The sequence below is a fragment of the Meles meles genome, chromosome 8, assembly GCF_922984935.1.
Source record: "Meles meles chromosome 8, mMelMel3.1 paternal haplotype, whole genome shotgun sequence".
Classification (NCBI taxonomy): Eukaryota; Metazoa; Chordata; class Mammalia; order Carnivora; family Mustelidae; genus Meles; species Meles meles.
In genome coordinates, this window is record NC_060073.1 from 113,465,436 (window position 1) to 113,481,600 (window position 16,165).

General features: G+C 39.0%; 1 pseudogene; it reads right to left on the bottom strand.

Moving 5' to 3' along the window:
* LOC123948856 overlaps nt 1–16,165 on the bottom strand; it is a 116,162-nt pseudogene that overhangs the window by 24,651 nt on the left and 75,346 nt on the right.

Consider the following 16,165-nt stretch of genomic DNA (forward strand, 5'->3'; position numbering starts at 1 on the left):
ATGATTTGATGCATTATTCCACAGGCATTTATATTTCTCATTTGCATATCATTTATATTTGTGTATCCATCTTCAGGGCCCAAGAATGTAAGGACAGACTGTTAAGGTTTCATTAAGCACAGAGGGGCCATTTGTGAGCAAGGAGAACTTTCTCCATTCCATAAATTACACAGATAATACAGTTCCCATCACTCATGGCTGAACAGAAACTCTAGCCACCCTGAGCAGTGAGCCAAGTCCTCCCCTCTACCTGTCACTCCTTGGCCGTGCAGGAAGGCCAACTGCTTTTCCATTCTCATGCGTACAACACTTACTGGACCAATCAACTGAGTCCAGCAAATGAACTGATACATTTATTTCGTGGAAATAAAATTAGGTTGATTCAACTAAGCTGACCGATTTGTTGCGGTGCCACTGGGAAAGATACTAGCAGGCCATTTTTCTCTTCCTGTTTGTTTTCCACATGAACTTCTGTAAAGCCAATTCAGTACTCACTATGTGGCTTAATTAAAATCAGCTTACAACAAATCAGCAGCAGATACTATAAAGGCACTAAGTTTCCTCAGAGGGATAGCGGGGCCGCCTCTTCCAGCAATCCTGCCATCACCACCCTCGAATCTTCATAAGCCTGGGATGCAGGGGTCCAAGGGGACCATTGAGGAGATACAGGGCTGAGAAGGAGAGAGAAAAAGCAGATACTTACCAGCCTCACAAATAATTGCACTCAGTCACCAGACCTCACCTGAGAGTGAACAAAGGAAGGAAAGTCTGGGGGCGCCTGGGTGGCTCAGTCAGTGAAGTGTCTGCCTTCGGTCAGGTTGTGACCTCAGGGTCCTGGGATGGATCAGGCCCTGCGCTGGGTCTCCCTTTGTCCCTGCACCTGACTCCCAGCCCCCAGAGCTTGCTCTCTCTCTCTCAAATAAATAATTAAAATCTTTTCAAAAAGATGGGGGTTATGAAGAACCACCATTTGGATCCCAAGCAAGCCCCAGGAAGCCAGGCTTTGGGGCAGATCTTGCTGGAACTTTAGGTCACGTGCTAGCTCCCGTCCACGCTGACACGTCTCTGGAGGGGCAAACAGAAGTTACCACAGCTGTAATTAAGGCGATGAAGCCACTCTGCCTACAAAACACAGAGATCTCTAGAATATTCTGTCAGATACCCCTGTGATCACCTTGTTTCAGTGTTCATTTTCCACATTAAATCCTTTTTTTCCTCCTGGAGCAGTGATTCTAACTGACACACTCGGGCCGCCGATCTGTTTGGAGCAAGAAGGAAGTAACCCAGGAGCTTACGGAGCCTTCACCTCCTCGTCCACAACCGTGCTCTTTTCCGCTTTCCACCCGCAGTTCCATGGCGCACACTCAGTGCTCGCCTCCAGGCTTCTGCTGAAGTTTTCCATCATCTCTTGCTTCTCTTCTCTTAGTAGGTTCCTCAAGAAGGACTCAGAAAACCGTTTCTTCCTGAGTTCTTCCACAATGATTTACCTGGCGTCTCTACAACCCAAAGTCTCAGTGTCCTCTGCGGTACTTCGTCCCCTGTGCTGCTCACGTGTCCCTGGGCAGGTGACGACCACCCAACCCTTGTCCTGTTTGAGCCGCTTCAGCTCTTCACTTGCAGGTTTGGCTTCTCTCCTGAGGAACCGCAGTGCTGGTTGCTCGTGAGCCTCACTCGCACTCAGGACCCTGGGCCTGGGCGCTTCCAAGCCCAGCCCCACCACCCCCAAACCCGTTTCCCACAGCTCTGCCTCACGCACACTTCGGGCTGGCATTACACAAAAGGTAACTCTTGGTTTCTTTAAAAATGAACCTTGTGTCTGTGTTATTTAATTCTTTTTGTTCTGTGCTAATCCCTGGAGGAGAAAGGCATCGATTACTGAGCTAATGGACCATGTCTGCAGCACGAGTTCTGCCAACAGCTCTCGCGCAAGCCCGGTCCTAGACCTCTGCCTCCACGAGCCCCCTGTGCTACAGAGCATCCTCCCCGATCAGCGACTGCTCTCCTGGAAGGGACGAGTGGGAGGTACACAGAGAAAGAGAGGCAGCCACTCGGTGGAATCGCGAGTGGAAGCAGGCAGAGAGAGACTGGGAGGGAGAGGAATGCTAAGTCAAGAGACCATTTGCTCCTAGAGGCACACTCTACTGTAGAAAACCATTCTAATTCTTTTTAAGGTTCTTCCTCTTACCTGCTGAGATGAGTTCTTCAGCTCTCTTTCAACCCTAAATTCTTTCCTAAAGACATATCTCAAAGGAAACCTTGTGTACTGTGGGGGGAATGCCAACTGGTGCAGCCGCTGTGGAAAACTATGGAGGTTCCTCGAAAAATTATAAACAGAACTACCTCGTGATCCAGTAATTTTACTGCATGGTGTTTAACTCAAAGAATACAAAACACTGGAGGTTGAGGAACCAGGTGGTGGGTAATAGGGAGGGCACTTACTGCATGGAGCACTGGGTGTGATGCCAAAACAATGAACACTGTTATGCTGTAAATAAACAAATAAACAAATAAAATAAAAAAAAAGAATACAAAACACTAATCTGAAGGGATACATACACCCCCTGCGTTTATGGCAGTGTTATTTACAATAGCAATTGTTATAGTTATTTAACAATAGCTAAAATATGGTTAGAGTTATAGTTATTTACAACAGCTAAAATATGGAAGCAGCTGAAGTGTCCATCGATTATGAATGGATAAGGAAGAAGTGGTGTGTGTGTATATATATGTATGTGTGTGTGTATATACATATACACATACACAATAGAATATTACTTGGCCACAAAAAAAGAATGAAATCTTGCCATTTGCAACAACATGGACAGATCCAGAGAGTATAATGCTGAATGAAATATGACAATCAGAGAAAGACAAATACCATATGATTTCACTCATACGTGGAATTTAAGAAACAAAACAAATAAAGAAAAAAAAAGAGAGAGAGAAACCAAAAAACAGACTCAACTACAGAGAACAGATGGCTGCCAGAGGGGACATGGGGGGTGAACTAGGTGAAGGGGATTAAAAGCACACTTCATCTTGATGGGCAGTGAGTAATATATAGAATTACTGAATCACTGTATCATCCACCTGAAATTAATATAACACTATGTTAACTACACTGGATTTAAAATAAAATAAAAATTTAAAAATAAAAATTGTGAAAAATGAACGTAAAACCACATCATCTGTTACGGTCGTTATTGCTCAGAACCTAAAGAGTTTATCAAGCTCAGTATCCATGGTCCTGTAACACCCTGGTTTTTTCCCTACTTCTCTGGCTGGTGTACCCTTGCTTCCTTGGCTTTCTTCCTTTTTCCACTTCCTCACAGAAGTTAGTGAGAATTCTATCCTCAGACTCTGAGTAACCTTTTCAACATCATGTGTTTTTCTCAGGGAAGTAACTCAGTACTTTACTGTAGTTCCAAATTCTCTTTCATGACCCACGTTCATTCCCCACGATCTCCGGATTCTCGCCAGTAAGTACACACCAGTACCCCAACTATTCCCAAAGTTAAACCATTAGAACCTCCCATCTGCTTACCCAAAAACTCAGCCGGACCTCAGTGTCAGTTATCATCATTCTCTTTCCCTTCTCTCAGTCCCCGACACCGCCACATTATTAGTGATAGCTCTGAAGAGGAGACGGCTAATGCTTCCAACACCACGTTCCCCTCTCCCTGTGGGGCGTGTACCTGGATTTCCTTTTCCAGCCTCCTTTGCTGTGGGGTGTGACCAAAGCAACGTAAGTGAAAGCAATGTGCAGCACGGCCAGACGTGACTCATGAAACGCAGCAAACTGTACCTCCACAAGCGGTCCTTGTCCTCTTGCCCCACCTGCCAGCTGAAAGGACAGGAGCAAAGAACTCCTACGGACCTACGTTGGACTAGTCCACGACAAGATAAAAAAAATAAACTTTTTTTATCTTAAGCCTCTATCATTTTATTGGAGTTGTTAAAACAGTGGGGTCTCTCATGATGAATACAATTTTTATATTCTCATATTTTGTTTTCTTTAACTAAAATTTGATCATATTCTATATACTTGCCTTTGTCACTGAACATGATATAAATTCTTCCAAATCTATTAGCATAGAGGCTACCCGTTCTTGTTAATAGGGAGGTAACAATCCTACATGTCTATATGTGCATATATCAACATATTTGGTGTATTATATGCTATTATATATAATATTATACGCAACATATATTATTTGATAGTTACCATAGATGAGCATTTCTTTGTTTTCAGATTTTTACTACTACAAATGATGCTTCAGAAACATCCTTACACATCCCCGTGTGTATTACTGACACAACTATTCTTTTTTTAAATGTTTTTTTTTTAAGATTTTATTTATTAATTTTGACAGAGAGAGATCACAAGTAGGCAGAGAGGCAGGCAGAGAGAGTGAGAGGGAAGCAGGCTCCCTTCAGTGCAGAGAGCCCGACGTGGGACTCGATCCCAGGACCCTGAGATCATGACCTGAGCCGAAGGCAGCGGCTTAAACCACTGAGCCACCCAGGCGCCCACAACTATTCTTTTGATCATTAAAAACAATGGATTCTCATCAGGGAGATTCAAATCAAAACCACATTGAGATATCACCTTATACCAGTTAGAATGGCCAAAATTAGCAAGACAGGAAACAACATGTGTTGAAGAGGATGTGGAGAAAGGGGAACCCTCTTCCACTGTTGGTGGAAATGCAAGTTGGTGCAGCCACTTTGGAGAACAGTGTGGAGATTCCTCAAGAAATCAAAAATAGAGCTTCCCTATGACCCTGCAATTGCACTGCTGGGTATTTACCCCAAAGATACAGATGTAGTGAAAAGAAGGGCCATCTATACCCCAATGTTCATAGCAGCAATGGCCACAGTCACCAAACTGCGGAAAGAACCAAGATGCCCTTCAGTGGACAAATGGATAAGGAAGATGTGGTCCATATACACGATGGAGTATTATGCCTCCATCAGAAAGGATGAATACCCAACTTTTGTAGCAACATCGACGGGACTGGAAGAGATTATGCTGAGTGAAATAAGTCAAGCAGAGAGAGTCAAGTATCATATGGTCTCACTTATTTGTGGAGCATAACAAAGAACATGGAGGACATGGGGAGATGGAGAGGAGAAGGGAGTTGAGGGAAATTGGAAGGGGAGATGAACCAGGAGAGACTATGGACTCTGAAAAATAACCTGAGAGTTTTGAAGGGGCGGGTGGTGGGAGGTTGGGGAACCAGGTGGTGGGTAATAGGGAGGGCACGTACTGCATGGAGCACTGGGTGTGGTGCAAAAACAATGAATACTATTATGCTGAAAATAAATTTTTAAAAAAACACAAAAAACAAAAAAACACTGGCTTCTCGTGACTCCTCTCTTCAATGTACCACCACCCTAGTCCAGTCTGAAGGCAAATGCCTCATTTCAATGTCTCTTCCATCTCTCACACCATGCCTGTGATCACAGCCCCCACTTACCACATTTACTCCCTCTCACTTAGATGGTGATGGGAGCCAGATTCAAAAGTTTTGGAATGCTGGCTTAAATAATTATTTTTTTCGCCAACCCCTTATTAGACATTGTGACTTTCCTCGAAGGGAATGCATGATGAGCTTCTCACAAAGTTGCTTTACTGCAGTTTGTTTTTCCCACAGAGCATCTTGCATGGTCTGTGTTTGAGACACAGCATGGCAAGCATTGTCTATGATTCACCATAACTAGTTGTGATGGTTTTGTTCTCCCTCTAACAAGGTAATTTTATGTCACATAGACACAGTCATAGATCTCCATGTGGCCCTTCAGAATCATAATCCAACACATCAGCTGACAACTCTTACTCCAGGGCCTTCACTGGGGAACGGAGCGAGTAATCCTGGGAGAAAATATTATTTCAGGCAAGGACAATGGAAAGAGAGGTGGAAAGGGACATATCATTATATACAACAGATCATAAATAATTAGCTTTTGTCTGCTATGTTACAGGAATTATAAATCCTAAATAATTAGTAAAACTTATTAGTAAGTATGACTGCATACATATGATGTGAAGCCATTCATCTTAAAAGTGAAAAATTCATTCAAGCCAGTGGTATCACATAACATAACTTTAAGAGAGAAATGAATTTTTAATGGTGCTGATTGAGCTATGTTAAATTTATCCCTTTCTTCCAGAGAGAATTACTGAGATGTTTGGTGTATTAGACTTTAATTTGTTCTCAAAACCATTACCTGCCCTTTCCCTGGTTTCCTCTGGATCCTAAGGAAATAAATGTCTTGGGCATGTCAGCTGGCCTCTGGAAATTTTCAGCCAACGGGAGGAACTGGTAGAACAATAGGAAGAGGAGACAGGGAGAAGCCATGATTTTTGTTTCCCTCTCTTGTCTACCTTGGGTAGCATGTTTGGCGGAAATCCATTTTCCTCCAGTCAGTCAACCCTTCCAGTGTTCCAAGGTCCTTGAGCAGCCCCTCATTATGCCCAAATCTCCAAAATGGTCCTGTCTTCTGGATACTGAAAACAAACTTCTTCCCATTGTCTTTTCAGTCCTCAGGGTGTTAGTGGTTTTCTGCTCTAATTACCTCACATTTTCCTACTTGATTCCTCTTCTCTCTTATATGGCCAACCATTTCCTCTCCCCAAATTCTCTGTATGAAGTGCTTAAAGGGGACCTTTTCTCTGACTAGACCTTGACTGAGCTATTGTAGCCCGTGATATATTTTTGGATATTAGTGGAGAGTCAGTGTCATGGGCCGTGACATTTTATCAGTGCCTTTAGTTCAATGTAGCCAGGACTATCAAATGGTTCAAAAACCCCTAAAAATAGACTAAAAGATAATATATTTGAAAGCAAAGAAAGAAAAAACAGTAAAGCTTGACACTGACTCAGGATGGCCATTGTTTGCATTCTGGTATATACTACGAGCACTAATACAGGAAAAAGGAAATTGCCACAACATCAGAATAATAAAAAGTAAAGTAAAAGACCATCTCAAGTACTATGGTTCAGAAACTAGAGAAGAGAAAGGTAGACTATCTTGGCGGTTGAGTCAGATTGCTCAAAACAGAAGTCCTACTCACAGCTTATGAGCTATGAGTCTTTGGGCAAGGTTCCTAACTCTCTGGTTTTTTACTTTCCTCATCTGTAAAATGGGCTATTATTACTGCATATAATTTGCTTCAGAGGATTGTTGTGAGAATTACATGAATTAATGCATTTAGACTTCTTAGAAAATGTCTGGAATACAGTCATCACCAAATGTCTGTCAGCTTTCATCATCACCACTATTTATCGTCATCATCAATTCCAGGTCATAGGGATAATTATAGTTAAGACTGGAATTCAAATACATAAAGGGAATGATTTCTGTGTGAATCAGAGACTCTGAAATAAGTATCTCTTGATCTCATATTCTTAGCAGTGAAAAAAAATGTCTTTTAATAAAACATGAAGACATGTATAGTTTTACCCAAATACTTCCAGCAGACTAGTTTCATATTGTGAAGGAAAGCAGGAGGTTGGCATGCTTTGCCCCTGAGACTAGAGAGGGTTGGGTGAAGTTAAAGATGTGTGCCTCTCCCTAGGAAATATAAGGAGAAGTTTGTTCACTGTGGGTATTATTAAAGCTGTTCCCCCAAATATTTCCTGATTCTTTGTTTTTGGACAAAGCCACATGACTAAGTTTGGCAAATGCATTTTAAGGAAGATACTTGTCACTTAAGACCCCATCTCCACTCTGGGTCCTTTTGCCTCCAGCATTACAGCTAGCAGTACTAAAAATGGTTGCTGCTCATGAGTCTGGGTCCCTGAGTGGCCATGATAGATATGTAGTGTGAGGAGGATGTAAACTTTGTTGTGATAAGCCACTGATATTTGGAGTTATTTATAACCACACCATAACCTAGTCTATTTTGTTTTGTAAACATAAGAAGTCAAGAGGAAGAAACACAGCCCAGAGATTACTAATCTAAGAACTTTATAAGATTCATTTTGTACTTAATTATTTTTGCCACCTCATTCTTTCTCTACAGTGATAAGCAATAAAGCCTCTTGCACAAAAAAGGAACAGTACCCATGTCTTCAAAGGTAAAGGAAAGGAAGTAGTTGGGGACTGTGCCTCATGCAGTGGATAAGCTTATAAAATGAAAGACCTCAGGAGCCAAAACAGAAAGTGGAAGAAATGGAACACAGAGGCAGGATCTTAGGGCAGAAAAAACAGAAATATGGTAAACTTTTTTAAGAGAAAACAATTTGAAAGGGTAGGTCATAATTTTCTAGATACAATAAATGATAAAGTGCACTGCAAGCACAGAAAACAGGTTTTTTAAAAGCTTTATTTATTTATTTTGGAGAGAAAGAGAGAGCTCATGTTCAGGGAGGAGGGGCAGAGGGAGGGGGAGAGTCATATGTAGACTCCATGCTCAGTGCGGATCCTGATATAGGGCTTGATCTCAAGACCCTGAGATCACAACCTGAGCTAAAACCAAGAATTGGATGCTTAACCAACTGTGCCAACCAGGCAACCCCAGAAAACAAATCTTTAAAAAGCAAAGGAGGGAGGATCCACATAGGTTCACTTTGAATTCTACCAAACATTTAATTAAGTAAGACATTATACCAATTGTCTATAATCTCTTCCAAATGATAGAGGCAGGAAGAATACTTCCTAATTCATTCACTGAATCCAATATTACCTTAATACCAAAACTAGACAAAGACATGTCTCTTGAACACAGATGTAAAATTCCTCAACAAAATATCATCAAATCAAACCAGCAATGTATAAAAAGAACTACACACCATAAACAAGTGGGATTTATCCTAGATATGCAAGGCTGGTTAAATGTCCAAAAAATAATTAGTATAATCTATCAATAGGATAAAGAAGAAAAATCACATGATCATACCATTAGGTACAGAAAAGGTATTTAACAAAATCTAACACCTATTCACAATATACTACCAAGCAAACTAAGGATAGAAGGAACTTTCTCAACTTAATATAGAACATCTACAAAAAAAACCTATAGCTAACATCACACTTAATGATGAGGAATTAGAAGCTTTCCCACTAAGATCAGGAACAAATAAGGATGTCTGCTCTCATCCCTCCTTTTCAACATCACACTGGAAGCCCTTGCTAATGCAATAAGACAAGAAAAGGAAATTAAATATATATAGATTGCGAAGGAAAAAACGGTCTTAGTTCTCAGGTGACATGACTGCCCATATTGAAAATCTAAAAGAACTGACAAAAATGAAACAAAACAACAACAGAATCCTGGGACTAATAAGCAATTATAGCAACGTTGCAAGACACAAGGTTAATAGAGAAAAGTTAATTGCTCTGTTATATACCAGCAATAAACAAATGGAATTTGAAATTAAAATTACAAAAGCCATTTATATTAGTATCCAGCAAAATTAAATACTTGGGTATAACTCTAACAAAAAAATGTACAAGGTTTATATAAGAAGAACTACAAAACTCTGATGAAAGAAATAAAAAAAGAATTAAACAAATGGAGAAGTTATTTCACTTTCATGGACAGGAATACTCAATATTATTAAGATGTCCGCACTTCTCAACTTGATCTACGATCTGAAACAACCTGAGCAAAATCCCAGCAAGTGATTTTGTAGATATTGACAAACAGAACTAAAGTTTACATGGAGAGGCAAAAGACCCAAAATAGCCAAGTCAACATTGAGGTTAAACAAGAAAGTCAGCAGATTAACACTACTTGACTTCAATGTTAACTCTAAAGCTACAGTTATCAAGAGACTATGATATTGTTTAAAAAAAAAAAAAAGACAAACCAATAGAACTGAACACAGAATATATGAATAAAAGATTAAGAAAAAAACATCAATAGCATTTCTTTAAACCAATAATTATTGCTATTTTATTTTCATTTATAATAGAGGCAAAAGTAATGTAGTAACTAGAAGTAATTATAACAAAAATGAATACTTTAATTTTATGGATAAAATTACAAAACATTAAGGCAACATAAATAAATGGAAAGGCATATCCTGTTCATGACTGAGAAGACTATATTATGAAGAAGGTAATTCTCCCTCAAATTAATCCCATTTCCAAGAAAAGCCTTTACAGGTTGATCCTAAATTTAGTTTTAGAAATACAAGGCCAAGATAAATTTGAAGAGGCAGAGAAACACAGGACTTTTTGCTTGTATAAATCACTATAATGCTATAATGATTTTTAGTTTTGTGTTTTTTTTCATGGAAACATAACTAGATCACTGGAACCAACAAAGAGACAGACATATGTGTATATGGAAACGGGGTATATCACAGAGGTAACATTATAAAACACTGAGGAAATGAAGGAATGTCCCTATAAATAGTGACCAGACAACAGTTTATCAATAGAAGGGGGGAAAAAAGGTTTTCTTATATGACATGTAAAAACAAATCCCAAAAAGATTCGAAAGCAATATATGAGGGCAGCTGAGTGGCTCAGTACGTTAAGCATTAGACTACTGATTTCAGCTGAGGTCGTGATCTCAGGTGGTGAGATGGAGCCTGCTTGCACTGAGCATGGAAACTACTTCAGATTCTCTCCTTCCCTCTGACCTCACCCACTCCCACTCACATGTGTCCACACACACTCTCTTAAAAAAAAAAAAAAGCTGTCTGTGAAAAATAAAACTTGAAAATTTTTAGAAGAAAACACATAAAAAAAATGTTCATGACATGCAGACATGAAAGGATTAAGTAATACATTAAAAAGATAAAATATAAAGTGATAAATCCACCTCTGTTAGTTAAAACTTCTGAATGACCAAAGACATCATAAACAAAGTATAATAAGACACAGCCTAGAAGAATACATTTCTAATACCTGAAACCTACAAAAGATTAGTATATAGATTATGCAATATGCATATGTATTTACACACCACTACAAATGAAAAATAAAAAGTCAAATAGAGTCAAAAATAAGGTAGAAAATATAGAAATGTAATTGCAGAAAAAAATTAAACTTTTGAAAAGATGTTCAACTTATCTGGATTTCAGTAAAATGTAAAATTTTTAAATGAGTGAGTGTTGACAAGGATATAAGATATATTACTAATTATGCATTGCCGATAACCACTCAACTTATTAAAATTGTTTTGAAGAACAATCTTACATAATCTAGTAAAATTCCACTACTGGGTGCTTACCCCAGATATGTATCGATATACCTAAGAAGACATACCAAGTATTTACTATTCATAATAATGAAAAAGTTGAGGAATGTCTAAACATATTTTTTTAAATACAACGAATTTCTATGCAGAAGCTAAATATATTATCTTCAGTAAGTTTTTTTTCTCATTTTTTTATTCGTTTATTTGTTTATTTACAGCATAACAGTGTTCATTGTTTTTGCATCACACCCAGTGCTCCATCTTCAATAAGTTTTAAAATATAACACTAGTTTTTTTAAAAATCTAAGCATGCAAAACAATGGAAGGATAACATCCATATATGCAAATGTAGCAGAAGTATATAAACTTGCATGAGAATGAGACACACCATTTTTGGGTAACTGTTCTGCCTTGTGAGTAGACAGAAGAAAAAATTATGTTATGTTAAAAATTTACTGGTATCTCTAACATATTATTTCTTTAAAAGGCATGTAGGGAAAAATCTGATCTGAACAAACGAAGCAAAATAGTTAACATAATTTAATCCTGTGTGGGGGAGGGGAGCCCTTTTCTTTATGTTTGAAATAGCTCTTAGTCCCCAAAGCAGGTTTTGATAAACATAATGACTGGTTATATTAAACATGATAAACACCAGGAATCCACAATTCAAAATAATCCGCTTCTTACTCTGTGGTTAGGACGCAGCCACAACTGCATGGTCCATTCCTTACACACACCTTTCTCTCATCATAGAAGGTAACCAGCACCATCCTGAAATCCATGCTGGTCATTTTTCTCTACCTCTTATTACATTGCTTTACTGCATCTCCACGCATTTGTAAAACATACATTCTTAAAATTCTAGCCATTTTAACCTTCTACAAAAAGTATTATTTTGCCATTAAGAAAGCGTCAACAGATTTCAGAAGACTGACATCACTCAGAACGTATTTTTGGCCATATGGAATTAAACTAGCTTCAGTAATGAAAAGATACCCAGAAAAAATCCAATTGCATAGAAACTAAACAATATACTTAGAAATAAAGTGTGATTCAAGGAAAAAAAATTAAAAAAGAAAAGAGAAAACATTTTGAACTTGACGACGATGATGAAGACACAGCATGTAAAACATCAATACTCTTGGAATACAGTTAAAGTAGTGTTTTCAGGGAGAGTATTAGCTTTTACACCTATATTATAAAAGAAAGGCAGAAAATCAATCATTAAAGCTTCATCACACTAATCTTTTTTTTTTTAAAAGACTGATTTATGTATTTGAGAGAGAGAAAGAGAGAGTGAGTGGGAAAAGGGACAAAGGGAGAGAATATCCAAGCAGACTCCCTGCTGAGCACAGAGCCACCCAGGTGCTCCTGGTACTCATTTTAAGAATGGGGTGATGAAAGGGAGCCTGGGTGGCTCGTCAATTATGCGTCTGACTCTTGATTTCAGCTCAAGCCTTGATCTCAGTGTTGTAGGATCAAGCACAAGCCTTACTCAGGCTCAACACTGGGCCTGGAGCCTGCTTAAGATTCTCTCTCTCCTCTCCTCCTCCACCCGGTACACTATCTTCCATGCTCTCTCTATTAAAAAAAAAAAAGGTAAATCAAATCTATGCAAAGTAGAAGAAAACAAATTAGAGAAATTAATGGATTAGAAAACAGACTCAAATGTTTTCTTACAGATAAAGTTGATAAACCACCAATTCTGATTTAAAAAAAAGAGAGGAATTGGGAGGGAGACAAACCATAAATGACTCTTAATCTCACAAAACAAACTGGGGGTTGCTGGGGGGAGGTGGGATTGGGAGAGGGGGAGGGGGCTATGGACATTGGGGAGGGTAAGTGCTATCGTGAGTGCTGTGAAGTGTGTAAACCTGGCGATTCACAGACCTGTACCCCTGGGGATAAAAATACATTATATGTTTATTAAAAAAAAAAAAAATTTGGAAGGGGAGGCGAACCATAAGAGATTATGGACTCTGAAAAACAACCTGAGGGTTTTGAAGGGTCAGGGCTGGGAGGTTGGGGGAACAGGTGGTGGATAATGGGGAGGGCACGTTTTGCATGGAGCACTGGGTGTTGTGCAAAAAGAATGAATACTGTTACGCTGAAAAAATAAATAAAATGGAAAAAAAAAAAAGAGAGGAAAACACAAATTACCATTAACAGATATGAAAGATGAACACAAGTTCGGGTTTTTCAGACATCAAAAAAAAAAAAAAAATGAGACTATTATGAACTTTATGCCAAAAATTAGGCTACATTTAAGTAAAAGAGAAACTCTTCGAATCACAGAAGTTACCAAAGCCAAGAGAAAAATAAATAGAAAACTTTAATAGTTTCATTAAAGAAACTTGTTTTATTTAAGTTTATTTAATTTATTTAAATTTTAGTTAAGGAATCTGACCTTTTTGGGTTTTTTTAAAGATTTTATTTATTTGACAGAGAGAGATCACAAGTAGGCAGAGAGGCAGGCAGAGAGAGAGGAGGAAGCAGGCTCCCTGCTGAGCAGAGAGCCCAATTAGGGGGTCGATCTCAGGACCCTGAGATCATGACCTGAGCCAAAGGCAGAGGCTTAAGCCACTGAGCCACATAGGTGCCCCAGCAGTCAGAGATTTCTTAAACAGGATGCCAAAAAAAGTGCTAATTATAAAAGAAAGTTTTGATAAATCAGACTTTACCAAAATTAAGATGTCCCATTCATCACAAGATACCATGAAGAGAGTGAAAAGGTAATTCACAGATGGGAGAAGATATCTGTAATTCATGTATCCAAAAAAAGGGGGGTTAGATTTAGAATATATAAGAAAACCTTAAAGCTGGAAAGATAAAAATACTGAAAACCCAATAGAAAAAATAGGCAAAAATGTTGAACAGATATTTTATTTAAAAAAAAAAAAAGGAATCTCAAAGATCAATTAACCAAAGAAATAGATGGGACAGATGGCAAATAAGCGTACAGAAAGGTGTTAACTATCATTAGCCATTACAGACATGCAAATTAAAACTACAATGTGGTATCATTATGCACCTACAAAATGGCAAAAATTAAAAAATAGTAACACCACCAAATGCTGGCAAGGATGTGGAGAAATCCACACCCTGCTGGTGGGAATATAAAATAGTAGGACCTCTCTGGAGAACAGTTTGGGAGACTTTATAACACTAAATTTGCAACTGCCATCCATTCCAGCAACTGCACTCCTAGATATTTATGCAAAAGAAGTAGAAACTTACAATCAGCCATACCTGTCCATAAATGTTCACAGCAGCTTCACTTATAGGCACCCCAAATAGAATACAACACAGATGTTCTTTGGTGGTTTTTTGTAAAAAACAAACAAACAAAAAACTCCAGAACTTTAATACCTATTACCACCAATGTCACTGAACAATGCAAAAGAATGAACTCAGTGAGAAAAACACCAAGTTTCCCCCTCAAAGGCCCTCGGTTTCCACAAATATTATACAGAAGATCGACAGACAGATGACCCCTTTATGACACAGCTCAAGAGAGCTATGGGGACAGACTGGAAGCAACCGATAAACAAGAGTGAGTATGTTGGCAAAGAGGCAAGCACTATGAACATGAAGTCTCAAGAATCAATACGTCTCCTTTAATACACTTTTAGCACCAATAGGGACACTGAAGCAAGAGCAGCAGACACCAGCACTTGATACTCACACAATATAAATACATTAATCTTGTCGCTCTTGTCATTATGGGTTCTGCCCTCCCCCTCAGCCCTGCCTTCAGTAAGCAAACCCCTTCCTTAATAGAAGAGTTTGGGGGGATGTTCTTTGTTCATGAAGAAAGTGACTGTAGATATTGATCTTCTCGGGAAAATATTAAAACAACAGGGTTTTCCATATTCATATGTTGACAAGCAGGCATGTTTTATTCATCACCTAATGTTTCAGAATTGGGCTTCCGGCATTAAAGGAAAACTCAAGAAGAGAAATAAATCAATGTTATAACACAACCCTAACTGAACTCCCCTAAACTGAACTGAGATTTGTTGGCCATTAAACTCAACATAGAACTTGAAAATGAGATACAAGTTTGAGTCCTTTAAGATAGTGAAACAACAGACATCCGCTTCTCATCATTTATCCCTAACAGTGATAACTAATGGAAGAGATTCTTACAGTCACAGCTGCCAGGACACAACATATTTCCCAGCTTTCTTTATTCTACCCCAACCCCAGGGACCCCTAAAAATCTGGGTAGAACTGATTATAAATCTCAGGATGTTAGCACGGAAGAGAGTCTGGAAATCATTCGTTCCACAATGACTGTAAAAGGCAATTAAGGTACAGTACCGGTCATTCAGGAATTTACAAAATTAAGGATACAAGACACCCACATGTAAAAAGGCTGCTATGATCTTAATGCACACTAATTCAGAGTCATTTTAAATGCAGACAGAAGTCATCAACTGCAGGCTTCCCATTATAGACACAGAAAAGCCATTAGCAAAGTCACTGCTGAGACAAGCCTAGGCAGAGCCATGCCCTAACCCAAAAAAGTGACACTAACTAGAAGGAACACTGAGCCATTTCATCTTCTTCCTTAGCTTTGTGACCTTCCAGACCACCTTTCTCTTCACTCCAAGGACACCTATAAATCACGTGTTCAGACACTTTCCTGTTAGGCTCTCCTGTTTCACCAGGAGAACTCCCCACAATGCCTTTCCAAAAACACACCTCCCATCTGATGGGGGTGAGATGGAGTAGCAAGATGTCAATCACTTTCTGTAATTTTAGCGGCTAGTCCCTTACGAGCTGCTGGCAGCTCATGGGTCTGTCAACCCCCCTCCTAATCTGCATAGTTTCTGAGGTTATCCTGATGAGGTTAGGCATGTCCAAACCACACACCACTGTGGCCATTGTAGTTGAGCCTTGGGGGTTTCCATAATTCTGATCTGCAAACTAGGACCCTGTCTGGTTTGTGATTTTCACTTTCCTTGTATTTCCAGAGACACAATACACACATAAGGATGCTGA